Source organism: Tiliqua scincoides, chromosome 2 (assembly GCF_035046505.1).
Source record: "Tiliqua scincoides isolate rTilSci1 chromosome 2, rTilSci1.hap2, whole genome shotgun sequence".
Taxonomy (NCBI): domain Eukaryota; kingdom Metazoa; phylum Chordata; class Lepidosauria; order Squamata; family Scincidae; genus Tiliqua; species Tiliqua scincoides.
The window spans coordinates 55,580,649-55,608,435 of record NC_089822.1 but is presented as its reverse complement, the minus strand read 5'-3'; the positions used below and the strand labels follow the sequence as shown (position 1 = coordinate 55,608,435).

Below are 27,787 nucleotides of genomic sequence, written 5' to 3'. Positions count from 1 at the left end.
GCAGGAGACGCTGTTTGGTTTGGTGTGGACCGGTGCATTGCCATCGCTGCCCAGAATGGCTCAGACAGTGAGTGGGAGGGGCTGCTTACACAGTGGGTTGAGGCACCTGCAGTACTTACCATTTCCCCTCCCCGCTAGCTATGCTACTGGGCTTAGGGGAAGAGCATATGCACTCCATGCAGAAAATTCCAGTTTCAATCCCTGGAATCTTCAGGTGGGGCAGGAGGGAATCCCCATTGGACATCCTAGACAGCTGTTATCAGTCATGTTGAGAAGCCATTTCTGCCCACCTTTGCATATATGCAACAGGGACTAAATGTGTATACCTGTGGGCCAGGCAAGAATGGATTAAGCTAGGTGGACTGATGGCCATATGAGATATGTCCATATGATCTTGTCATTACAAACCAAACTCTGTTTAGGTCCATATTCACAATCTCTTTGGTCATATGACTCACCTCCCAGGCACTGAAGGGCGTGTATGACTTTTGGGCACTCTAGCCTGAAGTTGGACACAGTACAGAGAGGTGGCCTCCTGCTTCACCGCAAGCCTGCCTTCAAAAATTATCTGTTAAGACACATGTATCAGTGGGCCTGAAATGCTGGAGAGCGGCTGTCAGTCAACGTGCACTCAATACTGAGCTAAATGGAGCAAACATCTGACTCACGGCAAGGTTGCTTCCTTCCACATATGATTGGCTCAAAAATAAGTATGAGCCCAAGAGATGTGTTTTAAAAAAGAAAAACAAATAAAGCAAACACACTTTACCCACCTTCTTGTTTCAGCTCATTCAGTATCATCGCACAGGTTAAATGAGGACAGGGAACTACAGTTGACACAAGCACTGTGTTTTAATAAGATTATGTTTATTAAATTGATGAAGGAACGGTTTGACTCTATAACCAAACAGGAGAACAATGTTTGTACAATTAGAAATGGATTAAGATGCACTCAGCCAAATTGGATGTTTTCTGCAGTGAGTTGTGATCCGGGAGTGCATGATGCCAGTCATGCTTTTTGAAGGGTTGGCGGTTTGGGCTGGTTTTATGGCTCACTGTGAAGCACTCTGTAGAGCGGGGTGCTTTGGCTCGCATTTATTCAGAAAGGATATGTCATTGTCACACTCAAAGTTCTGAGCCTGCCAAATGTTTGGGCTCTGCTACCGTGGCAGGAGGATGTTCTGCCAATAACCAGAGTCGCAACCTGGCTCCTAGTCCTCTCACAACACAGAGATGGTGATTATGAACAGAGAACTCTGTGAAGATTGACTGACTTTGCTGGCAAGTTCTGTACTCAGTATGTGCTTTGTGTTCACGTCATCCAGCTGCCTTGTGGTTCTGCAAATCATTTTTAGTACTGGGTTGCTTAATGATCATTTAAATTCCATGACGTTCTGAGGAATATGCCAGAATTAAACGGGATACACTTGGATGAAAGCACAAGAAATCAAGAGTCAAAGGGGTTAGGGTAGACAGACCCAAAGGAAAAGAGGATTTCAAAGGGAGGGGCTTGTCAGCATGACTCCCAAGCCTAGCTGCTTTGCCTTAGCTGTGGGAACAGTTAACACCTTTGAAACCATAATTAATGTATATCCAATATCCAATATTGGTGGGGTCTTCTTGCCCATCAAAGCTACTGTAACAATCACTTAACACAATCCAGTACATGTTCACTTGGAAGTAAGTTCACTCTGTTCAGTCAGGCTTACTCCTGCTAAGTGCACATAGGACTGCAACCTAGGTCTGTCACAGTTGCGAACCTACCAGAAGTTCTGATGGGGCCAAAGTCCTAGGAGTGAAGTGCTAGGACCCTGCAGAAGCCTCTCTGAGGCTCCTGACGGGGGCGGAAACTGCTTCATTTGTGCCTCCTAGAGGTTTCTCCGACACAGGTGGAGATCACGCGAGGTTCCATGAACCTCAGGTGAGTAGGGCAGATTTCTGCGCGGGGGCGGTGGTAGCCTGCAAGGGGGCGCCATTGCGGACCATTGCCCCAGGCATGAGGCTGCCCCAGGCATGGGGCCCCAGGCATGGGGCTGGGGAGGGCCACTGCTGGTCTGTCAGGTACCCAGGGCAGGCTGAAGCCTGTATGAGGAAGTCCAATAACACTGCCACCCCCTGGCCAGCATCACTGCCCTCCAGCTCCTGCACCCTTTACCCAGCTTCTTCCTTCTTGAATCAAGACAGAAAAATGCGAAGCGTGCTGAACTCACTCCCAGAGTGCTTGACATTTTTTTGAGTCCACAAGCAGGAATTAGTGATCTTGCCACTTCCTCCATCAGGCTCTTGAATCAAAGCAGGAAACAGAAGAACTATCCCAGTGCTTTTGGCATTTCCTGTTTCATTTCAAGAGCCAGCACAAAGCCAGGTAAGTGGGCGGGATTGCTGAATTCTGATCCTTGAAGCACAGCATTCTGTCCCCCACTCCCCCTCCGCTTTCATCTCACATGCCTTTCTCCATGTGGGTGCTTTACACCAAGCAAGAAAAATAGACCATGTTGGAGCAATCCCAACATGTCCTGCATTTCCTGCTTTGATTTTAGAGCCACACAGAGGAAAGGGCTGGTAAGATCAGCTCCATCTGGAGTGGTGGAGTGGAGGTGGTGGGTATCTGTCCACTGCCCCCTCTGCTTTGGCCCCAATTTGCCACCCAATGTGAACAGACATGTTTGCTTCATGCACAGGCTGTGTCTGCAGGAACCACATATCTCTTTGTCCTTCTAGTCCAGAGGTGCCCAAAGCCTGGCCTGGGAGCCAATTGCAGCCCTCAGGGACTCCTAATCTGGCCCGCAGGGAGCCCCCAGTCTCCAATGAGCCTCTGGCCCTCCGAGGACTTGCTGGAGCCTGTGCTGGCCCAGTGCAACTGCTCTCAGTGTGAGGGTGACAGTTTGACGTCTCGCGTGAGCTGTGGGATGAGGGTTTCCTACACTGATTGCTCTTTCACATCTGTGACGCAGCAGTGGCAGTGAAGGAAAGGCCGGCCTTGCTTCATGCAAGGTCTTTTATAGGCCTTGAGCTATTGCAAGACCATCATTCATTCATATAAGTTCCACCTCTAATATATTCATTTATGTAAATTTATTCAAATTTGAAATGTAAATAATTTTTTTTTCCTGGCCCCAACAGTGTCAGAGAGATGATGTGGCTCTCCTGCCAAAAAGTTTGGACACCCCTGTCTAGTCTAATGAACCACTTGGGAATGTGATAGAGAGAGATGGTGTTGATAAACCAGTTTGTGTACTCAGTTACATTCTGAACAACTGACAAAATCATAGCTATAGTTTAGGTCCATTAGAACAGTGTTTCTCACCCAGTGGTATGGGTATCACCAGTGATACTTGTGGTGGTATCTGGTGCTCCTCGCAGGAACTCTGGACCCCTGCTGCCAGGCAGTGGGACCAGGAACACAACAAACAGCGGCAGGGGGCTTGGCTCAGTGGGCAGAGCTCCAAGGCATTCCATGCTCGAAAAAGCCTTCCCATCCACTCTGAGCCTCTTACTGGCATTTGTCGTGTTGCCTCTCAACCCATGTCATTGCCGATGTCATTGCCAGTTATTTCCGATTAAACTTTGAATAGGTGAACCAGGTGAAGTGGTACAGCGGAGGACAAATGTTGGGAAACACTGTATTAAAAGGAAAAGACACAATTTGAATTAAGAGTAGTACTTTGATAAATACCATCTAACCTGATGAAGAGAGCTGTAGAACTTGGAAGCTCACTGTCTGATGCCTTGTTGCTTTTTGGCTGGTCCAAAGAAAAAAGCATTACCCTACTTTGGATTGAGGATTCTGAACAACACGAGTCTTCTGTTCAATTTACAGCTGCAGAAAATGCAAACATCAATTTATTGTGAAGATGACAACTGTAATAGGATTTGTTTTTATTAAGTAGGAGGTTTCCTATGAATGTTCTGGCTATTGGAATCGCAGCATTTTGTTCTCTTTATATGTGACAGACAAACATGATTAAATTCTCAAATAAATGTTTAGTTCAATTCAGAGAGCATCAAACACATGGAAATCCCACTGAAATCCATGGAAGAAGCATTGAGGTGCCACTAAATTTCTCTAGATTTATTTGCATCCTTTCAACCCAAAGAAGCTAGATTTTCTAATTTGGGGATACTTTTTTTTTAACAGCCCAGGAATAAACTGCAGTTACATTTTAGATCGCTCCGCTTTCACTTTCTGAAGGTTGGGGAGCCCTGCGGAGGGTCACACAGGGTTCCCTGCACCCTCGGGAAGCCACTGCAGGGACTGGTAGGACTCCAGATGTGACCAGAGATGTTGTCCAGACATGTCCAGGAGCCTTTCTGATGTGTGCAGCTTCTGCAGGCCTCAGAAAGACTCTGGACATGGGCCTCACAAATATTCTGGACATGACTGGAACAAGGTTATGGTTGCATGCGGAGGCCTAGTGACTTGGAAGTGTTATGTCACATCTGGGTCACATAATGTTCTCTGCCTCTTCAGCACAGCACATCATGGCATGTCCCTGATGAAGTTAGAAATGAGTTTCCCTTTTAAATATTTCTCCTAACCAAAAATTCAAACTTCCTGGTTTAAAATGCAAATCTTTAGTGGGCAGCTCACATATACATTCCAGCAAGGCCTAAGGTTGACAAGGTTTGTTTATACAATATCTGGCAGATCAGCAGAGGGCAGGGGGTGAGAGAAAATTTAAAAAAATGAAAAAGAAAAGTGCTACTGGGTCACTTATAACTGGGCACATTTTATGAGCACATTCTACCTCTTTTTATGGCTGCTTCTTCACTTGCAGAGGCCTCCTTGTGCATTCAAATGAATGAAGCAAACCTGCTGTGCATGCAGATCTGTTCCCTTCCTAGGAAAAATAAAAATAGTGTTATTCACATGCACACTATATCACGGTGCTCATCTCTATAAACAGATCCCTGGATTAGGGTGTTTTGTGCTGTTGCAGCTCTAGGCATACTTTTAAAAGAAGTACTTTGCAGAATGGAGATGGGGGATAGACATCTGAATGAGTAGCCCCCTGAAAACATGCAGTACAGCTAGATGGTACCCATACTTGGATGTCTACTCCAAAATTCATTTGAATGCATGATCCAACATACATTACATGTGTGAAATCATGCTTACATATGCTAACTTCCTTAGTTAGATCCCATAGCCTTGTATTCTGCATTTAACGACAGTTGGGGGGGGGGGAGACATAAGAACAAATAATTCTAGATCTGTCTAGCAAACTCATTATTGTGTGTATATTTTTAAGACACTGAAAAAATACATCAGACCTTGTCACCTGCAGATTTTGCATCTGTGGATTTGACTCAGGTGGGTCCCCCGACCCGCACTGAGGCCCAGCCTATACCTTCTGAACATGACCGAAACTCTGCTCCAGTCCCAACTGGAGGGTGCTCTGAGGCCCAAGGAGGCCACACACAGTTTATTTACAAAAAACCAGAAGTGCTTTTCTAACCGAAGTGCCTTTCTAAGGCCTTCCAGAGGCCTCAGGATGTGACTGCAGTGCCTCTCTGGTCACATTCAGAGGTCTGTTATGCCCTGATCCATGGATTTGTTTATCCACAGGTTTTGGCATTGGCAAGGGTTCTGGGAACAGAACCATCCAGATGCCAAGGCATGACGGTATAACCAGAAATGAAATGGTGAACCATGCACATGGCTTTTGTATAGTCAAAGGCTTTTGCATGACTAAGAACTATTGTGAGCTTTTCAATCAGGTAAGGAAGAGGAGAATTAGTTCAAAAATAGCGTTATCCATTTTGAATACCCACTTGATTAACCCCGACAGCCATTTTAAAAGGTTTGCTAAATGGCCAATAAAAATGACTATTAGGCTTTAAAAAACATTAATGTAAAAAAAAAAACAACAACACTAAATGGATGCTGGACAATGGAACTGAAAAAGCCCCCCCTCTCCCCCCAAAAATCAGTCTTCTTTCAGCCAAGACACATCCTCCTCATCTTGCCATGCTCTGCTGCCTTTAATGAGACATAAGTGCTAGAATTTGGCCTTTCACTACAAATCAATGCAAGTGTCTTTGTAAAATCTTACTAAGCTTGACAAATAATAAACTCTTTATTCAGTCTTGATGCATTTAATTAGAAGCTGTATAATGAACTCAAGAGCCCAAAAAGGTTCATTATGACACATGCTATTTTTTAATGGCTCCGTTCTACTTTTGGGAGCTATGAATGGCCCTGAACACCATGGAGGAAACCGAGTTTCAGTGTAACAGAATCTCTCATAAAGTAGGAAGACTGTACAGTACATATTTTCTTAAACTGTACTTGTGTTATTGTGCTCATAAACCTTCAGTGGAAGCAATTTAAATGCTTGCTATGCATTGCTATATAGTTGCCAAAGTCTCAAGTGAGCTGCACTAGATCATCAATGACCCAATCCTATGGGCCTGCTGTACCACTGGAACTCACATTCCATAGTGCAGTGTGCTTTATGGTGGTTGCAAAGTGCTATCTGCCATTCTATGCAGCCTTGCTACAGTTGTGTCGGTAAACCAGCAGACTGTGGAGAAGCCACAGTGCCAGTAAGTTGGCTCCGGGCATGGGCAGTGACTAGGGGCTGAGCAGAATGGGGAGGGGAGGTGGAGGAATGGGGTGGAGACCAGGACTGGGAGGGTGTTTGTTGATGGGATAATATCAGTGGCAGTAGCCTTGCCGATTTCCTATCCCCATTCCTGCCTTTAATTCACTTTCCTGAGTCTACTTAGGCCTGGAGCAGGTCCAAATAGACCCACTATAGCAATGAGTGCTTATCTGCAGGCAAGGAAACAAATGTTCCCTTACATGGAAGAGACCTCTGGGACCCCCACCCCCCCCACCCCTGCAGGTTGCAGCATGTGCTCCAGTGATGCAACTTGTATATTAGCAGCAGCATTTAGATAGGACTAGGTTTTTTTAAAAATGTAACATGTTTTGAAAAAGAGGCTAATATTTTTACTTTGTACTAAACTTTGTGCACTTTGTACTAGCTTGCAAAACCATATGAATACCATGGCAATGCAGCTCACACCTACGCAAAACATGGGTTTTGCAATTCCCTGGGTCTTACCTCTGCAGCTTATTCAGCATGGAAAGTGCTGTGGCCAGCCGTGGACCTCCACAGCCCCACGCCTGGGGCAAAGCTACGCAATGGCACCCCCCATGGGCTATCACCACCCCTCCGTGCAGAAATCCCCCCCTTAGTCACCAGATGCTCATGGAGCCTCACGCGAGCTGCATTGGGAAAACCTCTGTGAGGTTCCCTGACGCTTTCAACTATGCTTCTGGAAAACCAGAAACACAGTTTCTGTCCCAGAAACTGTCCCAGAAACAGTGGCTGGGACCTGGGGCTTTTGCCCCAGAGAAGTCTATGGGAGGTAAGCAACTGGCTGTGCCTGTGTTAAAACTCAAAATTTGTTAGCAAACCTGGGGATGCCTTTCAGTGTTCAGTGGAAGGGAAGGATTCTGCAAGGCTCAAAGACCCACTGAAGTAAAATAGCTGCTATTGCAATGAAAGCATTCCTGAAGAACTAAAATAATAATATTCAAACGCCATTAACATCAGCTCTCAATTTGTGGAAATTGCTGCCCATCACTGCCAGATACGCAACTTCTAATGTAACTGCTGTTCTCTAGCTTTTGAGAAACTGAATCCAGATTTATAACTATTAATTATTTTAATTACTATATTTCATAAACGGAGAGTCAGAACAAACGCTCAATTATTCTGTGGGAATTTACTCACTTGAGGTTTGTTCCATGGTTGTTTTCGACTTGGAAATGCACTCATACTTTCCGAGAATGGAGCCATTCAGCCATGAAAAATCTCAGACAGGTCCCTCCCCCGCCTATTTCAATCATCTGGTGGAAATATACAGGTCAGCTTCTGAGTAGACACACATGATTCATTACCACGTGAATTCCCCATCAAATGTCATATGAAGCAGGTGGATAAGACTGTAATTACACTTTTAGGAAAGGAAAGAAAGCAACACTGTCAACTGTATGAGCAAACAAACCACAGGTGAAAATATCCATGTGGAATTGTAACCACGAGAGCATCAAAACCATGTGGGGTAAGTCACATTTGTTCTGACTCTACCTTCCATACTGAAGATGGTCCATGTCTACTGTTTTGAATAGAACAAGCTTCCACTTTCTGCTCTTTGAGGCCTGTATACTATTTTTGGGCCTATATACTATTTCATTGAGCTACTGCATCCAGGGGCCTGTGATGTCAGTCAAGCCATGGGGCTCCACCCTCCCAGGGGGAAGAGGGCTCTTACCCAAGTGTCAGAGGGTCTGGATCACTAGACAGACAGCAAAGATGGGGAGCGGGGGAGGCGGTGGGACCAGTGGAGTTCAGCTCCACTGAATCCTGAGCCCCATGTGGGGCTGCACAGCTTGACATGGGACTCTCTGATTCTGCACCAGCTCCAGAGCTGCCATAGAATCGAACAGCCCCATTGTGGAGCTACTTCCCTTACTCAGGGAAAGGGGATGAAAGTTACCTTCTCCCGATGAGATGGTGGTGGCTACCCAGGGCACATTGGATGCCGTGGTAGCCATTTGGGCACTGTGACAGCCCCGTGCTCCAGGTAGCCCAAGATAAGGCTGCCTGATTTCAGTTCTCAACATAGTTATAAGAAAGCAATTCTCATGGAACTCAGTGGTTTTATTCAGTCAATTTCTCCCTTGAACAGCCCACACCTGACTTCTGTGCAGATACATCTGTGAGGCAAATGGAATCACCCTCAAAAAAACTTAAGCATCAACATATTTGGAAATTGTAGATTGTGCATTTTGAAACAAGAAAAAAAAAATCACCAAAGGAGATAAATTTGAATTTGAAACCAGTATTCTGAATTTGAATGGGGGGATTACTGAATATGTACATACTCACATGAGATGAGGGAATTAAAAGTTTACCCAAGTAGGATGTTGGATTCCATAAACCAGCCCAGAAGCTGCTGTTACTTACTCAGTGCCAACCAACAGATACAAACACTCCAGAATAAAATACAGGGACCCCCCATATCTGTGGAGATTCCATTCTGCCTCCACACTACAGATATGGAAACCATAGAAATGGGGGAATCCTATATAAAGTACAATACTCTGTGACCTCCACACCCCCCTGCACACATTCCCTTCATTTTTCTTTATTAGCAGTGGAAGCACACATTTTCTTGCTTAACAGAGGAACCGTTTCTTGCTTAACTGAGGAATGCAGCATGAAGGCGGGCAGCCTGCACACTAGAGGAGGAGACTGATAGCCCAATCCTAGCCACACTTTCCTGGGAGTAAGCCCCATTGACACTAATGGGACTTACTTCTGAGTAGACATGCATAGGATTGGGCTGTAACTGAATGTTAACAGGAAACAGGAAGAAAATGCTTCTTCCACTGCTAATACAGAAAAATGAAGGTAATGGGGGGGGGTGTGAGAACCATGCATAAGTGAACCTGCTGCTACCAGATCCGTGGATACTGGAGGACACCTGTACAGCCTAGCTGCAGCCTTCACTTGGAAGCTCCAGATATAAACCTCATGAGACAGTTACAACAGCAGAAACAAAGGGAAAACAAATGTGAGGAATATTTTTGGGGGAGAATGAATGGAAATGGAGATATATTTAAAAAAACACAGACGGCAGATTAGAAAGGGATAGTGCAGTGGTTCTCACAAGTTTAGCATTGGGACCCACTTTTTAGGATGAGAATCTGTCAGGACCCACTGGATGTGATGTCATGACCAGAAGTGACATCATCAAGCAGGAACATTTTTAACAATCCTAGGCTGCAATCCTACCCACACTTACCCAGGAGTAAGTGCCATTGACTATCATTGTTAAAAGAATAGACATACTAGCTAGAGCTTGCGTCCTGAGTACACTTCTGTTCTGCAGCGAGTCATGGACTCTTCACTCACAACAGGAGAGGAAACTGAGCGCTTTCCACATGCGCTGCCTCCGACGCATCCTTGGCATCACCTGGCAGGACAAAGTTCCAAACAACACAGTCCTGGAATGAGCTGGAATCCCTAGCATGTATGCTCTGCTGAAACAGAGACGCCTGCGTTGGCTCGGTCACGTTGTGAGAATGGATGATGGCCGGATCCCAAAGGATCTCCTCTATGGAGAACTCGTGCAAGAAAAGCGCCCTACAGGTAGACCACAGCTGTGATACAAGGACATCTGCAAGAGGGATCTGAAGGCCTTAGGAGTGGACCTCAACAGGTGGGAAACCCTGGCCTCTGAGCGGCCCGCTTGAAAGCAGGCTGTGCAGCATGGCCTCTTCCAGTTTGAAGAGACACTTGGCCAACAGACTGAGGCAAAGAGGCAAAGAAGGAAGGCCCATAGCCAGGGAGACAGACCAGAGACAGACTGCACTTGCTCCTGGTGTGGAAGGGATTGTCACTCCCAAATTGGCCTTTTCAGCCACACTAGACGCTGTGCCAGAACCACCATTCAGAGTGCGATTCCATAGTCTTTCGAGACTGAAGGTTGCCAGCAACTACTAGCTAGTTGAAAGTACAGGTCTGTAACATTTCCCCAAAACCAGTCACATACCATGGTAGCATCAGGTCTAATAAATTAAAAATAAAATATTGAAATGAATGGGGACCCACCTGAAATTGGCTTGCGACCCACCTAGTGGTCCCGACCCACAGTTTGAGAAAGACTGAGATAGTGGGAGAAAGGTGTGGAAAGAATGAATAGCTAGACTAGGAAAAAAAGGTGTATAAGAGGAGGGAGAAACTGGAGAGGGGGGGGCAAAGGAGTGATTAAAGAACAATAGAGAAAAAATGAGGGGCAAGCTATCCCAATTGGAAGGAAAAAAGAGAGAAAGGAGTCTATGGGGAGAACACTAGAATAAAGGAGAGGTGAATGGAGGGGACAAGCTGGAGAGTATGAGTAACTGGCAACAGAGATAAAGGTGAGGGTAGAATGAATAAAGGAAGAGATAAAGGGGGGAGACACTTCATAAAATGCATGCTTTGTCCTATATGTCCTACTAATCCAAGCAAAAAATCAGAGCACAGATGTTAAGGGCTGCTGATATACTGCTGCGTTTGGTTGCAGAACCTCTCTTCTATATTCATATATTCAGGATCGGGATTCTAGAGGGTGTTGTTTGGTATCCAAATATATAGATCATATTTAGTGACAAGATTTTTTTTTTTTTAGGTTTAAAATTTTCATCTGCTTGTTCACTGCGAAACATATGCTCATTAGTTACAGAAACTAATTTAAATGATAATGTTTTCAAATGGCCAACATCAAATAAACTTAGGGACCAAATATCATTGCAACATGGTAAACAAGCTATGAAGTGCAGTTGAGTGTGAAGATGATTATCAAGGGAAAGGGGTTTGTGAGTACAGGGCAAGTAAACCAATCTACTTTCAGATAATAATGTAATTTTCTCATGCAATATGCCAGATTACTTCTCCCTCAGCTCCTCTTGTTCTGCTCTCTACTTCAATAACATCATCCATTTGGTATACTCCACTCCTGAGCTGCGGTTCACAAGGGCAATACCGATCAGGCTCTTTGTGTGTGTGTGTGTGTGTGTGTGTGTGTGTGTGTGTGTGTGTATTTACATGCATTCATGCACACATGTGCACACTATTGGTGCAATAATGTATTCAGCACTGTACAATGTTCGCTGTTTCCAGAATGCTCCTTGATTTGTTTCATCAAACAGCAGTCACTGCAGTACTTGTAAACCAAAGGACATGAAACATAATTAATCCTTCCTCTCCTGGTAGAAATGATAAAATATATTGCCTTGATGCTAAAGCAGAACAGCTTTAATGCTGCTTGGCTTCTTGTTTTGCTTTAGTCCTTTTGAGGTCATATATTTAATTAGACAAGGAAAGGAAAGCTCAGCTGATTACAGAGCTGCATGTACCAAGCGCAATAGCTTTCATTGCTTTGCCATGTTCATTATGTGCCTTCCTCTGCTGCAAGATGGATACATGACAGCCCAAAAGGATATTTGTACTTCATTTATTTTTATCAGTGTGCTGCTGGGGTGATCTGTGACATCATTTTATGGTGGGAGTCATATGGAGATGGGGAAGGAAGTCTTTGGTTCTCGGAATAAATGCATGGGAACTAAATGAGAATGACTATAATTGGTTCAGTGTCTGCAGTTTGCAAAGCACTTCCCATGTATTATCTGGATGTTATCCTTACAACAACCCCATAAGATAAGTAACTGCCGAATCCTATGGCGGCCTTAAACAGACGATGCCTCTGCTGCAGTCACATGTTCTGCTCTGACAGCAGGTGGTTCTCTAATGATGGTGCTAGAAGCCCTGATGCTGCAGGGAAGCACCTGATGGTAGTGGGGGCAGCAGGCTGCAGAACCTGTGCTGTAACAGGTGGTTGGTGGTGAGACCAGTTTGGGGGAGGATCGTGGAAGTTGAGGGGCAAGGACTGGGCTTTGGAGCAGGAGGGGGAGAATCTCAGCAGCAGTAGCACACACTGAGATCCTATTGCTCTTTTCCCAGCCTGACAGCCCCCTAACTCTCTTGAAATGAGATCTCATGAGATCTGTTGGAGGCCAGGTGGCCTATGGGGAGGTAAGTAAAAAATAGCTCTTGAAGGCTGGCTACCCACTTATCACAGCATCCAGCATGTGCTCTGCCAGTGGCGCTGCATGCTATGGGCTGGTGATAGAGTCAGAATTTGAAGTAGTGTGTTCATGATTTGCTACTCAGAGCACAATCCTAACCTTGCGCTCTGCTGGAGCAGTGGATGCTGCACTGGCCAAGAGTGCAGAATCATCACCACCCACATGCCATGGTGCCAGCTTGGAATGAGGCACCCTCTGACTGCTATTTTTTAAACAACAGAAATGCAAAGACACATTTACCATCCTGTCTAGCTTGACCTTAACCAAGGCAAGTTGTGCTTCCTAGTAACGTATGCTTTCACAGGATCAACAAAATGAAACTCATCATATTTAGATGATACGACTTAGAACCCAAACCTGAGCTCAGTGCCATGGCTTCGTGCCACTGCACACTGTTGCAAATGTGCCGTGAGGCACGTTTATGAGTCTCACTGCAGGGCTACTGCCCGTGCTAGCCCAGCTCCAGCCGGTGCCCAGCCTCCGTGGCTCAGTGGTCTCATGGACGGGGGGGGGAGGAGGTGTTCCGGGGAAGGGGGAGGCCGGCGGGGGGTGGAGACAGGTTGGGGAGAGGTGTGACAGGGAGGCAGGGTGCAAGGAGGGGGCAGGCAGGAAGTGTGCCAGGGGAGGGAGGGTGGCAGGTCTGTGGAGCTCCACTCCACCGGATTGAAGGTGTTCATGAAGGGCTCGGCGCCCAAACGCCTTTATTTTACTGCCAACCTTTTGGTCGGCAGTAAAGCGAGTAGCTCCATTGCGGGGCCACTTCCCTTACCTGGAGATGAAAGTTCCCTTTTCCCAAGGTGCTGCCTGCGGTAGCCCAAGGTGCACAGGATCCAGCAGCAGCTGTTCTTGGTGCCGCCAAGGCTGGGCACCCCAGGTAGCTCAGGATTGGGCTGCCCGATGATAAAACCCTTCATCTCCATTTTAAATGGCTAGAAGGTATTGTCAAACAATTACACCATCTAAAACTATGACACTCTAGTTCATGTTCTTTTCCAGTCCTATTTATGGCATAGGTGCCTTGGTGACTGCTCCTATATAAGTGACATGCTTCATTTGCCTTTAGTTAATCAGACCAGTTGAGAAGCTGAAACCAAAGGTGCTTAAATGCCACCAGCCACCCAAGGAGATCAAGAGGCAGGGCTCCAGTCATGGTCTTAAGAGAGATACACACTGCAGTACCTTAAAAGGGTTTTTACACAACATCTACAAGCCATGTTGGTCCAGTCCCCTTTTATGGGTCAGGCCTAAAATATGTCACCCTCTCTCCACAGGCATAAGAGCAGTTAGCACAATTCATGCAAACAGACATTCCTGCTATAGCCAATCGCAGGCACCAAACAAATATCAGCTAAGGAGAGGGTAATTTCTTTTGCTCCCACTGTTCATGTCTGTAAATAGACTATTTACGTCCACAGGTCTCTTGAGAAAACTGCTCAACAGACATTTTTTTAAAAAAAAGAAAACATAGAATTTTATCTCACCTGAAATAAACCAAGATTTCCATCTTATAAAACAGTTACAAAGTACCAAGTTCAAGCTTATGGCTCTTACTTAAAGACTGGTTATTTTCTGTCAGGTATCTTGTGGGGATCAGCAGTTATTTTTGCACATTTCTCTGGATTTTTCGGGGGGGGGGGGTCCCATCCAAACTATATTCCGTCTCCCTCCCAATGCCCACTTTCTGGCTAATTAACACCTCCCCTTCTCCAGAAATGGCAGCTGTGGTGTGCAAAGGATCTACTACAGAACACTCTTACCAGTTTGAGAGCAATTAACAAAATTTATTACTACACAAACACTCCCTGGCAATTTTTGTTGTCCAGAGGCTCTCCCTTCTCCCAGAACTTAGCTTAGTGCAAGTTCACAGCAAACTTCAAAGCACCGTCCAACAGAATCTTCCCAGTCCAGTGGCAACCCCGCAGCATCCCCACGTCTGTCCTTGGATGGGTCCAACACAGATCTGTCAGGCAGAGTCTCAATGTCCCCCTCTGTTTTCAACACCACATCATCAGCCCAGTGATCTCCTGATCTTCCATGGGGGGGGGGGTTTGCATAGTAAGACTCAGTTTGAATTTGCTAGCTTTACAGAATATAGCAGTTATTTTCAACCTTTTTCATCTGATGACACACTGACAAGGTACTAAAATTGTCAAGGCACACCATCTGTTTTTTTTACAAGGCACGCTATGTTGCCGGTGGGGGCTCACACCCCCCAATGGCCCTACTAATAAATGAACCTCTCCCAAACTCCCGCAGCACACCTGAAGACTATTCACGGCACACCAGTGTGCCATGGCACAGTGGCTGAAAATGGCTGGAATATATCCTGCCCTAATAGTACAATATCATGCTGAAAGAGTGTACCTTCCCAGCAGGCTGACCACTGAGTTACCTAGCATGCTTGGGGAAAGAGGGTCACCCACCTCCACTAAGTCCTCTACTTCTTGTGGGGAAGAAGGGAAAACCAGCTTGGGAAAGAAGAGAAAGAAGGAAAAATTTGTGGGGAAACCAGCCCTTATAATTCCTAATGAACTCCACTGTAAGTCTTAGCACCTGTCACTACAAGCCCAATTTTAATCAGTGGGGCTTACTTCCAGGTATGTGCAGATAGGATTGCAGCCTGCATCTTCTAGACCACTGTAGATAGATGGATAAGATGGATTAATTTCTTAAGCCTAGCCAGGATTTCCAAAATCTCTCTCTCTTCCTCGACCACCATTTTGAGTACCACTTTTATGAGTGCCACTTTCATTCCATGTGCCGCTACTTCCAGTAAGGCTGCAGTGGTGGCCTCCCATGCAGACAGGTGCTGCTCGCTACACCAATAGGAAGACTTCTCCAGTTATTGCCGCCAACCGGTTCCTCCCCAATTCATACCTCCCTCTCCAACTTGCACCTCTTTCAAATGGTGTCTGGTTGCCGCCATCTCCACTTCTGATGGGGTTGGCCCAGGTAGAGAAATGCTGCATAGTTCCAGCGGCAATGACAGTGCTTCATACATATGTACAATGATTGATAAGGCCAAGTATCATTTACCATACTGTGGTGGATAGCGGTGGTATCCATAACACTGTGTAAAGCACTGTCACAGAAACAACAACACAGAAACAACAACAAAGAAGGGCTTTTCTCTCTGTATCCTGCTGCTATCTTTACAATAGCAAGAAAACAGAACTTGGGAGGAGACAAGCCCCCCCCCCCCCAACCAAGAGCTGCAGGTCTGGGTGTTTCCTCAGAGGCAGAATCTATAAAATAATACAAACCTTATCAATTCTATGGCCAGTCTTACAGAATAAGTCATATGGATGATGTCAAAGGAACAACATAAATCATGTACGCAAATCATGCTGCAACAAGGGGCTGGCCTTGTCTCCCCCTTTGGTTCATTAGGCAACATGCAAGCCCTACAAAAAATGGGGGAGGGGAAAAACTCAGCTCTCGATCACTATGGAGATGTTTGTTCATCATGTTCCCTGTGAGTGTGAAAAATAAGTCTGTTGGAAAGCTCACAGCAGTGTAATTGACTCTATGGAGAAGCTGTCACTGAGGGTTTTACTATAAGAAATCATATTAGCTTTCCTTTTAAATGTGCAGAAGGTAATAAGTCATCCTTGACATTCATAAGTCATTCAACAAAATGTCTCTTTTCCACCAACATAGTATGCCTGGCATGTAATTAATATCAGATTTGTAAAAGGCTCAGATGCAGTTCATTTTCAAGGGAACCTGTAAGCCAAAAGAAACAGTTTTGTGGGCTTTTTTTTTTATCTTTGAAAATTACTATATAGCAAAGAATTTTTGCAAAATGCAGCATTCTACCTGTCTTTTTCCCCACCAAAAATTCAACTGACAAGCTGAACAGTGATCCTAAGGAAAACAATAAAAGCTGACCAGGTGTGGAGGAGTGGAAATCTGTTAAAGGCACCCATCCAAGGTTCCTGCCTGAGTATTTTCCCCCTTTTTTCAATGGAGAGGGCAGGAATCTGTTATTTTAGAGTGCATGTTTGGAGCTGTCCCCTACTATTGATTTGCTTGGAGAGAACTTTGTAAGCCAGGGAGGCCCACATTCATGATGGAACCTGGTGGCAAATAGTTGGAATGATCACAGCAAAATTATTTTTTTTTAACATAAGACAATTCTGGCAGAAAGCCTTTCCACACAATTGAGCCAAACTACCTGAAAAGTGGCGCACAAGGTACATCATATTGAAGCATGCTTAATGGTTTTGGGAAGGGTTTTGGGGTAGGTAGAGTAATGGCGAAATCATCATGGGGCCAGCATAGGATCCAAGGTCTGGAGTTGCTGGCTTCTTGCTTGGGGTTGTCCCTGGTGGGGAAAAAACAATCCTGTCTTTCAACTCCTGCCTCTATATTTCAGCACCAAACCGGAAATGTCAGGAGCCAACTTGTGTGTATAGATAGCATCTGGGAAATCATACTTAATTGTAGGCATGTCTGATACTCATAGATTATTCAAACATCACTGGTTTATAGATTATAAACATCACTCATAGATTATTCAAACATCAGAACACTGGTTGATCTGCAGTATGGGTGACCTTGACTAGCAATGGCTCTCAGGCCATCAAATAAGAATTGTTTTCTGCTCCATCTAGAGTGACCAGTGATTGATCTTGAGACCTTCCACATACAAAGCAGGTATTCCACCACTCGGCTACAAAATGAAACAAAAACTTGAGCAGCTGGCTTTTTTGAGTTGGTCAGAACTTTTCATCAAGCTAGATGGCAAGGAAACGCAAGGAGCAACAAGGAAAGTCCATTGAAATGGCTCTCCAAAGTCTGTATTTTATTACAATCTTAAGACAGGGTTTTATTGCAGTCTTAAGGCAGAGGAGTTATAACCACATTGACTAAGGGCCCAATCCTATCCAGTTTTCCAGTGCCAGTGCTACTGTGCCTATGGGGTATGCACTGCTTCCTGTGTTGGGGGTACAGTCACAGAGGCCTCCTTAAGGTATGGGAACATTTGTTCCCTCACCCTGGGACTGCATTGCAGTTGCTCTGGTGCTGGAAAGTTGGATAGGATTGGGCTGTAAATTGTTCACAAGAATGAAACCAAAAAAGAAAGTGATCTTGGTTTCAGGTAAGATTTTAAAAATGCTAATGTTCCCTGTGGTTACTCATCTGAGCAATTGTCTGTTGGTGCTGTTTAGTTCACAGACGTTTCCAACTGCTTCAGAGTATCTTTTTTTTCTCAATGTCCTTGACCAACTGATTGAGGGCAACAGCATAATTGATGTCAAATATGCCATCAGGCTTGATGGGTTGACTTTTTCATCAATAGCAACTGTTGGGAAGCCCAAACGAAACTGGGACCACAGCATGGTGGGAGAAATGTTTTGATCCTTTTCCCCTGCCACAATTCAGAAGCTTTGCTCCTTGGGCAAGAGTAATCACAAGGGAGCAATTTGGATTGGGATTTTGGTGGGGGTAAAGAGTTAGAGTTCCATCCCCCTATGCTGAATTCCTGATCTGTGGCTGTATGGATGAAAGACAAAGAGCCTGTCAGGGCTAATGATGGATTGATGCAACTTGAAATTTGGCCCTCACAATTTGGCCATTATGCCCTGCTATCGCAACAATACTGCTGCCAATTTGCTTTGCAATCAACATAAACTCTCCCATGCCTCCTTATTCTGCTTATCACATCAGGCTGCTACTAACACTAAGGTTGCAAAGAGAATAGAAATGTGCTATGCCGAATTTAACTCTGCCCATTAGAATCCTGCCTTCTGGTTTATGCGGCTCGAGAAGTGTTATTGGAGCTGGAATATCGCCTTGTAACCTTCAGATTACTGCTGGGTGACTTCTGCAGAAGAGGAATTACCAATGCATTAAATTTGAATTAGCTCTGAGAAATCATGCAGATGTATGCACAGAGCCGTACAGCAGGCAATACTGTCTCTGAGGCACCGGTGAATTGCTTTTATGCAGTTTTAAGGAATCACTTGAGCGACCCTTAAATTGCACACATGATGAAGCTGAACCAGCATATTTACTATTTAAAACACACACACACACACACACACTCACAAGGCAGATGTAGCGTTCAGAGTTGCCTTTCAGAGAAACCTGATCACAAAGTGAGGGCTGCTGAGTGGACCATTTAGACTCCAACCTGCCGTATTGGAAGGCATTGGTGCGTATGCTGCAGAAGTGTCACTTAGACTAATGATTATGAATTATGCAGAGGGTCACATCCTCTTAGTTACAAGTCATTTCCACAGTTTCCCTCCAGAGTACCTAACCTAGTTCCATTTTTATCCTTTTAGCTGGTAGCAACAACTGCTTCGAATAGATTCTCAAAACTGCAGTTATTGACATTTGATTTTTTTCCCTTCTCACTTGCCCTGGGAAAAGCAATAGAATGAATAGTTTTTTTTGGAGGGGGGCGGAAGCTGTCACTGGTAGGTTAGAAATCTGATATGCCCTTTCAATATGACAAACAGTGGCAAATAAAAATCGTGAAAACCATATTATACAATAAGGAAGGGAGAATCTGGCACATTTTATTCTATAGTCTAATCTCGTAAACTGTCATTGCTGAATTATATCTTTAATTGGAAGAAAAACAAGGTACACTTGTTTTTCAGAGTTTCTAAATAACATGCATCTCGTGAATTTCAATTTTCCTAAAGGGGAATTAACCAGGGAGTTTTGACTATTAATTTGAACATCCAGCACAGTTGCAGTTTCTGTGTTTAGGATGTATACTAGGGCAATGAAAGTATTTTACCCAATGTGGTTAAATATTCTGAGAATGTTTTGCAGTGCCGATTATGGTAACAGGAAGAGATCATGTCCCTGTTTGAAATCATCACCAGCAAGCTATGGTTATCAAAGAATCTTGTATGTAGGAGCAGAAAGCACAACAATAATTAAGACATACCATCGAGGCAGTCTTAACAGAAGGATCTTGTAACATGGTGAAAACAGGCAATAGAATGGCAGCTGGAAATCAGATTTGTTAAGCTGAAAGTGATGTATACTGCAGAAGAAAAATGTTCTTAACAACATACATTCAGTGACAGGTTGCCTTAGCTATTGCTATAGAGCGTATAGATCATTATGAACAGCTCACTGTTCTGACAACCAGGCAAAGCCAAAAAGAATTCAAATGGCCCAATCCTATTGGAGCATAGCTTTGGCCGCTAATGTGGCAGACTCTTTCCCATTCTGTGGAGCACATCCACTGGTGCAAGGTCCAAAAAGCTACGGACTGCCAATAGTCACCTGCAGATTGGCTGCTGGCCAGTCGCCTGACCCTGGCCAGCCAAGAGGGGTAAGTTCAGGAGAAGATGAGGTGCGGGACTGGGCTCAGCTAGGGGCAGATTGCTGGAAGGGTCATAGTGGTAGCAGTGTCTGCAGAATCTGGAGCCCCCATCCTTGACCCAACATGTCCCCTTCACCTTAAGAGATCTACACCAGCAAAATAGCTGGTCTAGATCTGAGAAGGCCCACCAAGGAGTGGTGGACAAGGTAAGTAATATTTTTCTTTACTTACCTATCCCAGTCAGCCTGGTCCCCACTGCATCAGTATTTGTGCATCACACAGGCTGGTCTTGGATAGGATTAGACCTATTAGGATGAAGGTCATTATCAAATTCATCATGGAATTCCTATATTGAGCCTTGCTAAACAATGAAGAAAGCTCAGTTTCCTTAATAACAGTAGCAAGACCTTGTGGCTAGTTCCTGACCCCAGCATTGGGGAACAGGAAGTGGCACAAAATTACCTTCCTGTCAAACAGTCATACAATGAATCTGAGACCATACTACTGCATGTTCACTTATGACTTTACAGAAATTTCAGCTTGATGAGAGACTCTTGTGTCCTCTCAAAACTTCTTATTGCACTTAGAAACTAATGAGTGAACTGGGCTGTTCTGCCTTTGACTGAAGAGTTATGAGATCTCCCTGAATCCAGGTCTTGCTTTCAGTTTTCCAAGAAATCAAGAGGTGAGAGTTTACCTGCATTGGATAACCCAATCAGAATTAAAGCAGGGAAGAACATGCCCTGGATGCCGTACATGATTGTCTGAGATCAGTAAAATGCATTTCCAGCAACAGAAATCACAATTATCTATGGATAGTACTTGACCTTTTGGTATGACCTTAGTAATGGCTTGAAATTATTTTTCCAGAGAAAAGTTAACAAAAATTCTGGGTTGAAAGGTTAGATATTTCATGCATGGTCATTGTAGAACGTCCTGAAAACAAAGTCCAAGATACCACTATGGATTATTAAATGGAAATTTGAGTGTAGTGGGAACAGGGAGGCATTGTAAATTGCATGTATGGTGTCTCATAGAGGACAATTTCAAACAGGTGGACATAGCAGCTGGAGCTCAATCTCAGACAGTGAAAAAGAAAAAAAAAGCTGCAGAAGAGCAACACCTGACTGTGGAGGTGTCTGGTTGAGAGGGCAATGGGAGGATAACACACATTTTGTACATCACTTGTCATTAATTAAACTTTGTAGATTGTTTTGCATAATACTTAGAAAGTATTGGCAAAGTGATAAATTTGAAAAAAGAAATATTTAAATTCCATACTTGTCAGACAGAAAATTTAGCGAGCCTGTTAGAAACTTGCCCCACATCCTTCCCTCCAAAAATTATGTGAACTACAGTTTTTCTTTTCTATTACGGGTTTTTCTATTCCTGAACCATAGGAGTTAGATCACTTATGCACTGTACACTGTGCACTGTACCATTGTCCTGGCCTCACCACCATTCTGTGACCTGCTAGCAATGGTGTGGTAGCCAAGAAACTCCATTTCCTGTGATGGGTTACAGATTGCCCGCTGCAGCAGGTAATGTGGTGGCAGTGTGCAATCTGTGACCCACCACAGGAAATGGATCCACAGTAGGAGGATCGTGGGTGGTTCACGGTGGGAAGGAGGAGGGCCTCAGCAGCAGCAGTATATGCTAAGGTCCTATCCTAAGGTGATCCATTGGAGGTCAAACAGCCAATGGGGAGGTAAGTAAAAATTCACCATTTTTAGAAGCCAAATAACATCACAATTTTTAGAAGCCAGCATTCACTTCGCAAGATATTTTGAATATGTTTGATAATACAAAATGGTCAAAAAAAGTTTTTAAAAAAGGCTAAAAAAATAAAAATTAGCACAGTTTTGATCTGAGGATTTCAGTGCATTAAAAGGAATCCTCACTATTCCTATTCCTATTGGGAATGAAACTCCACATCCACATGCCAAATAGATCACAGCACCAATTCATGCCACATTTAGAACACTGCATTGCTGTATCAAGTAACGGAAAATTCAAAATGCCCTATGAATTTACCACTACAAGGACATTCCATGCCTCGTGTAGATATTCAGGATGGAAGTCAAACAGAACACAAGTCTCAACTATCAAACTAGTGATGCTTCCAAAAATACTGGAGCCATTTTAAAAAGTATTGGTGGGAACGAATTCCTTTTAATACTGGATGTTTGACTGATAAAACTGAACGGGTTCCTGCGCGGTTCATCCTAGGCGGCAGACAATCCACTCGCTTTTCTATTTACTGGCTCACTGATAATGGAGTTAATAACAACCACAGAGGTCTGACACTTCCCATTTTTTTTAAAAGTGTGACCGCTGTTATGCTCTGCTGTTCTTGCTGCAAGATCCAGCAGATTCTAAACATGGTCATTTTGCAAAGCGTAAATAAACAACAAATTGGCTGGACATCTCAATCTCAGTTATCTCAATCTATAAAGTAATCTATTGAAGGATTTGGTGAGGAAGCCTCTGGCAGTGATGAACTGGACTGCCCTTGTGTCAGAGAATCTAGACAAGAATTGGCACCATGGTGACCATTTGAGGAATTGGTGCATTCCTAGGGACGGGCAGAACTGGGGCAAGGGCTTAGAGAAGGAGGGACAGGAGAAATAAGAAAAACTGAGGTCAGTGGCATCTGACAAGGCAAGCAGTGGACTGTAGCTCATCAACAGAGCACATGTGTTCTATGCAGAAGGTTCCAAGCTGCAATTCTTGGCATCACCAAGTAGGACAGGGAAATGACCCCTGCCCCTTTACCACAGTGGCAAACCGGGGAGAGGGGGGAAATTGCTCACCAGTGAAGTTATTTTCTGCTGAAACACAATCCTTGATAAATTTCATCTGCAAGATTCCTCTCCTATGTCAGGCACAGACTACTTCTAAATCAAATACTGCACATGCCTTATTTAGTCAAAAGTAAGCATAATGCTGTAATGTTTACTCATCGCAAGGCAGAAGATGATTACATTTTAGCACCCATGCCAAGTCCCTAAATAGTGAATTGCCACCCATGTTTGAAGTAGTGTAATATTTACCAGGCCAGTAGACGCACTAAATTGTTGGTGCTAATTTTGAAGAGAAAAAGTGACTTCTTAAAGAGTTGGCTCTCTAGCCATTGTGATGGCGCAATTTCTCCTCTTCATTCTGATATAGCTTCTACCTCCTCAGCTCTTTGGGGATCAGACCTGTTCACTGTGAAAAGCTGTCACCCTTTTAGACATCATTATGGGCATAGATACACATGGCAGAACTTCAATCTCCTCTCTGCTCATATCATCCCCCTCGCCCCACTCCCCCTCTCCCGCTTTAGCTTTTAACAATTGTCTGTTGTTCTTCAATCTGGCTTCCTGCAGTACAGTTCCTAGAAAATATTCATTGGGGTGTCATTTCTGTTTAAAGTCTCATCCTACACACCTATTCATCTGTGTTAAGTGAGCAGCAGTATCATCTCAAATTAAGCTGGCATGAAAACAGCCACTGTTCCAATTTCCAATGATTCAACTTAGCTCTGGATAACAGGTGAAGATGTTTCATAACTGAGTCAATTACAGCTCCATGAGCACTTTCTGCCTGTCTGTATATAATCAGAGGAATGGAATACAATCGCTTCTCGCGCATGTGGAATGGCCAGGCCCAACGGCCATCTGAACACATTTGTTATCTGCTAGACTGAACAGGCTGCCTGTCAGCGACACATGCTTAGTATAGTGATGAGGACATAAAGTATTCTAAAAGGCTATATGCACTGAAGTTGATGCACTTTTATCTAAACTTAGCACAGATCTTCCAAGTTAGATCAAAACCTTGTAAAACCAGTCTTTCTCCTGATTTGAATGGAAACTACTCTCTGTGTACATGTACATGTATGCAAGCACATATACAGAGAGAGAGAGAGAGAGAGAGAGAGAGAGAGAGAGAGAGAGAGAGAGAGTCAGGCTTATTAACCTATTTCCCAAGCTTTCTTTTTGCTTGGGTTGGCAGCCTACAAAAGTTACAGCCTAATCCTATCTCCTGGAAATGGGGCACACACTACTGGCCTGACAGTGGAGAAGCCAGAGCAGCCCCACACATAGTGGCAGGAAACAGAACACCTGCCAAAAAATATAGGTTGGTGGGGAGGATGGACTGGGGTGGGGGCAGAGTGGAAAGGCTGGGGGCATGATGAGGTGTAAAGGGTGTCACCTAGTGTGTAGCATCAAAGGGGGGATCCTATTCCCCCCTTGGATAGCAGCCAGCGCACTCCCTTTTGCTCCTTGGACTTGTGCCATCTAAAGAGCTGGTACAGGGCCAAGGAGACCTCCTTGGGGTGGGTGCATTGGTGGCAGAGGGGTGAGGAGGATAGAATTGGGCTGTGAATCTCAGGCCATGGTCAGGATTGGGCTGTGAATCTCAGACCATAGTAAGGGTTGCTGCTGGGCCTTTTCCAGTGCTAAATTTCCTGTTTTCCCCAGGGCTGAAAATACGCAGTCCCCAATATGGGACTGCATATTGTTGAAAGAATTTTCTCTGTATCTCAGAAGAAGGCATTTGCTGAAACACAGTTTCAAAATAGAGACATTCTGTGGAATGCTATATACCTTATGAGATATCATCAGGGCTTACCTCAGAAATCTCAGGTTTTTAGGTGCATTCCATCTGACAACCCTTCTCATACTGCACTGAATGATTCCATCTCCATTTCCGGTGCTCTGTTTCAAGTAAACGATCATAGAAAATATAGGCTCCCAGTGCTTGCATAAGAAGATCTTGTATTCAAAACATCCTTTTGCAGAAATTAAGTTCTTTGGGGAACTTATTAAGCCAAAGTCTGTCAAGTAATTAAGCAATATATATTAATTAAAACACAAAGAGGTAGCCAAACTGGTAAAAATAAATTGCTCCCAATATAAGCAAACCTTGTACTTAGGATAAATCACACACTAATCGTGGAAGCTCTGAGGTGATTTCATCTTCAATTTCAGAGCATTATGTTTCCATGTAATCCAGTGGGAACCCCATTGTATAATTGCTTTCGTGGCATTTTGCATCTGTAACATATGAATCAAAACCATACCCCCCCCCCAAAAAAACAAGGACTGAATATTTAACCATGAGGATTCTCATGTACGTAATTTCTAGATCCCTGTTCTTTTCGAGATTTATTTTTAAAAAGTAGTTTAAATTGAATTTTTATACATGCCTACTTCCAGAAATGTAGTTCTTAATGGTTTCTGATGTGCCTAAAGGCATGAATCTTAAATTACTTTCTAAAGGATGAGCTAGGGGGAGGTGGTGGTGAAATAATAATAATAAAAAAAGGTCTGGCTTTTATTGCAAATATTGAATTTCTATTGCATGCATTAAGCCATTTCAACTGTAATGCTGTAGTATTTTATGAGAACCTTTCTAAAACCCCAAATACATGGGACATCATATTTCAGAAGCAATTGATTATAAGTCAATTTTATCCACCACATATGCAAGAGCCTATATCTTTCTGGAAACAATAGCTGCACTTGCTTGGCTGTGAGAGCATTTTATCGGTAGCTTTCCAAGACTAATTATTTTCAAAAACTGAAACTAATGTTGGCTTATGCCCTACCAGTTTTTCATTCCAGTGGCGTATCTGTTTGAAGTTCATTTTTTAAGCACTCAGACTAAAATAGATGCCTGTTTTCCCACCCATCTTAATATTTTAATTTTACAAACAGGTAACTCTCTGTGCTTATCTCGTTCATTTCAGCAGCCTGCCATGCATCCGGGCCTGCTATCCCCTACATACAGTATATTTCCCTGACAATTACTGCTGTTCCTTATCCTAGAAGCTTTTAAAGCTCAGTGTAACATTAGCCTATCTAGGCTAGTGAAAATGTCTTTACAGATTAGTGTAATGTTAATACTGTTGGCTCCCCGCTTTTGACCTGAAGTGGAATATATTGCACTGCTGGAGCAGATGGAATCAGAGCTTCATTGGGAAATGGAGATTGGTTGGCTGCCTGCCAAGAGTTCAGTGCTAGAGGCGGAATGAGCTGGAGCTGAGACAAGCTGCCTTGAATCTATCCTCTCTGCTGTTGGCAAGGGGGGGAGGGAAGAGGAGGCGGGGAGGGGGAGAGAGTTTATATTGACGCAAAATATGCTTAAGAGGGCTCATCGGCAGATGTTTACACCACATTCTAAAAGTAATTGAATCTTTCTAAGCAAAACTGGAGGATATCTACCTTGCTGCACCTTGTGGGGAAGGAAAAATAAGAAGAACAATGAAGAAAAAAATTAAGTAAAGTTTGACTAACCTTTTGAATGATCCCAAATGCATCAGTCATAATCCTTTTAATAGATTTTTGCATATGCTAATTAAAATTTTAAGAATACCTGGCTCCCTTTTGCATCAATGACAGCTGAGAGCCTCATGAAAATAACCGCTATAAATAAAATACGCCCTCGATTTACATACAAGTGATACATAATTTCTACAATACAAAGGGGGGAAAAAACAGAAAGGGGGAAGCAATTATGGCACCTAAATCTGTTCTGTGCGCCATATGAGATTCGGGCTCAGTATATTAATAACATCATCAACATCCCCTTTCATTACAGCACTGAAAGCACCTTTCATGTAACATGTATTTAATATCACATCTCCACATTTTGTTCCAATCTGATTTTCTTTTTCTCCTATTACATTTCCACAGCAGTAGAACATATGCTGTTTTCTGCCTAAGTAGATGGGTAATGTAAGCTGTGATATGCAGGCTAATTTTTCTTATCTTTTTTATTTCTTGAAAGTATACTTAGAGCTATATCATTCTCTCTCTCTCTCTCTCTCTCTCTCTCTCTCTCTCACACACACACACACACACACACACACACACACACACACACACACACACACACACACACAAGTGCTTTTTGTGATAAGAACTACCATCTGGTGGCTTAAATGTACACAGTTGATACACATTGTGAAAACACACAGCCTTTGTATACATTTTGGAACACGTATCAGCAGACTTTTAATAAACCCCCATATTAGCGGTTTGAAGATGCCAAATGAATGTATAATGGTATAAGAGCAATGTGTAGTCAAGAGGAATTAGGTCCAGCATATTGCCACATGTACATTCATGCCAGGATTGCTACTGTGACCTTTTAATATCACACTGTTTGCCACCTCTTCTGACAAATAATTTTTGGCGGGGGAGGGGGGGGGGGAGAGGATGGACACTCTTTGACAGGGAAAGGCCTTTATATTCAAGGAGCAGAGGATTTGGTCCTTAGCATTCCAGTGCCACCAAGATATGTGCTGCACAGAGAGGAAGAGAACGTATAAATCTGACTCCCTTTGACCTTTCATCTGGAAAACCAAGAAGAGAAATGCATTAAGAGAGTTAGCTTGTTGCTGTCTAGAAACTGATAAGTTTTAACTGCCTTGCAATTCACCCCACACTTCCCTTGCAAGCAGCATCTCTCTCTCTCTCTCTCTCTCTCTCTCTCTCTCTCACACACACACACACACACACACACACACACACACACACACACACACACATACACACATACACACACACACTTTTGTTACCTTGGTTGCTCACCTCACTCTCTTTCAGTGCCGGATCGAATGCATTTTGTACTGTGAATGGGGCTGTGTTTGCACCAGTGTGCTTCAGCCTACACTCCTTTTTCCTTGTTTGACAAGAACCAGTGCCAACACCTCATTAAGGATAAGCCACCGAGCTCTCTGCCCTCCCTTTGTCAACAGCTCCATTCGGAGCTTTCTGCCTAGTTGAGTTTTTAATGACATGAGAACAGTTTCATGTTCAACCTATGATAGGCTGTAAGCACTCATTATA

The 27,787-nt window shown here is 43.9% G+C and overlaps 1 long non-coding RNA gene across 2 annotated transcripts; it reads right to left on the bottom strand.

Moving 5' to 3' along the window:
- Positions 1-833: 833 nt before the first annotated feature.
- Positions 834-27,609, bottom strand: LOC136641047 (uncharacterized). Of its 2 annotated transcripts, none has more exons than XR_010793838.1 (4): positions 27,517-27,609; positions 24,564-24,768; positions 4,749-4,841; positions 834-3,621 (listed from the first exon to the last, which is right to left on the bottom strand). It is a non-coding gene; the product is annotated as an uncharacterized lncRNA (long non-coding RNA). The 2 variants fall into 2 exon arrangements; XR_010793837.1 differs by having other exon boundaries at positions 27,530-27,601.
- Positions 27,610-27,787: the final 178 nt, after the last annotated feature.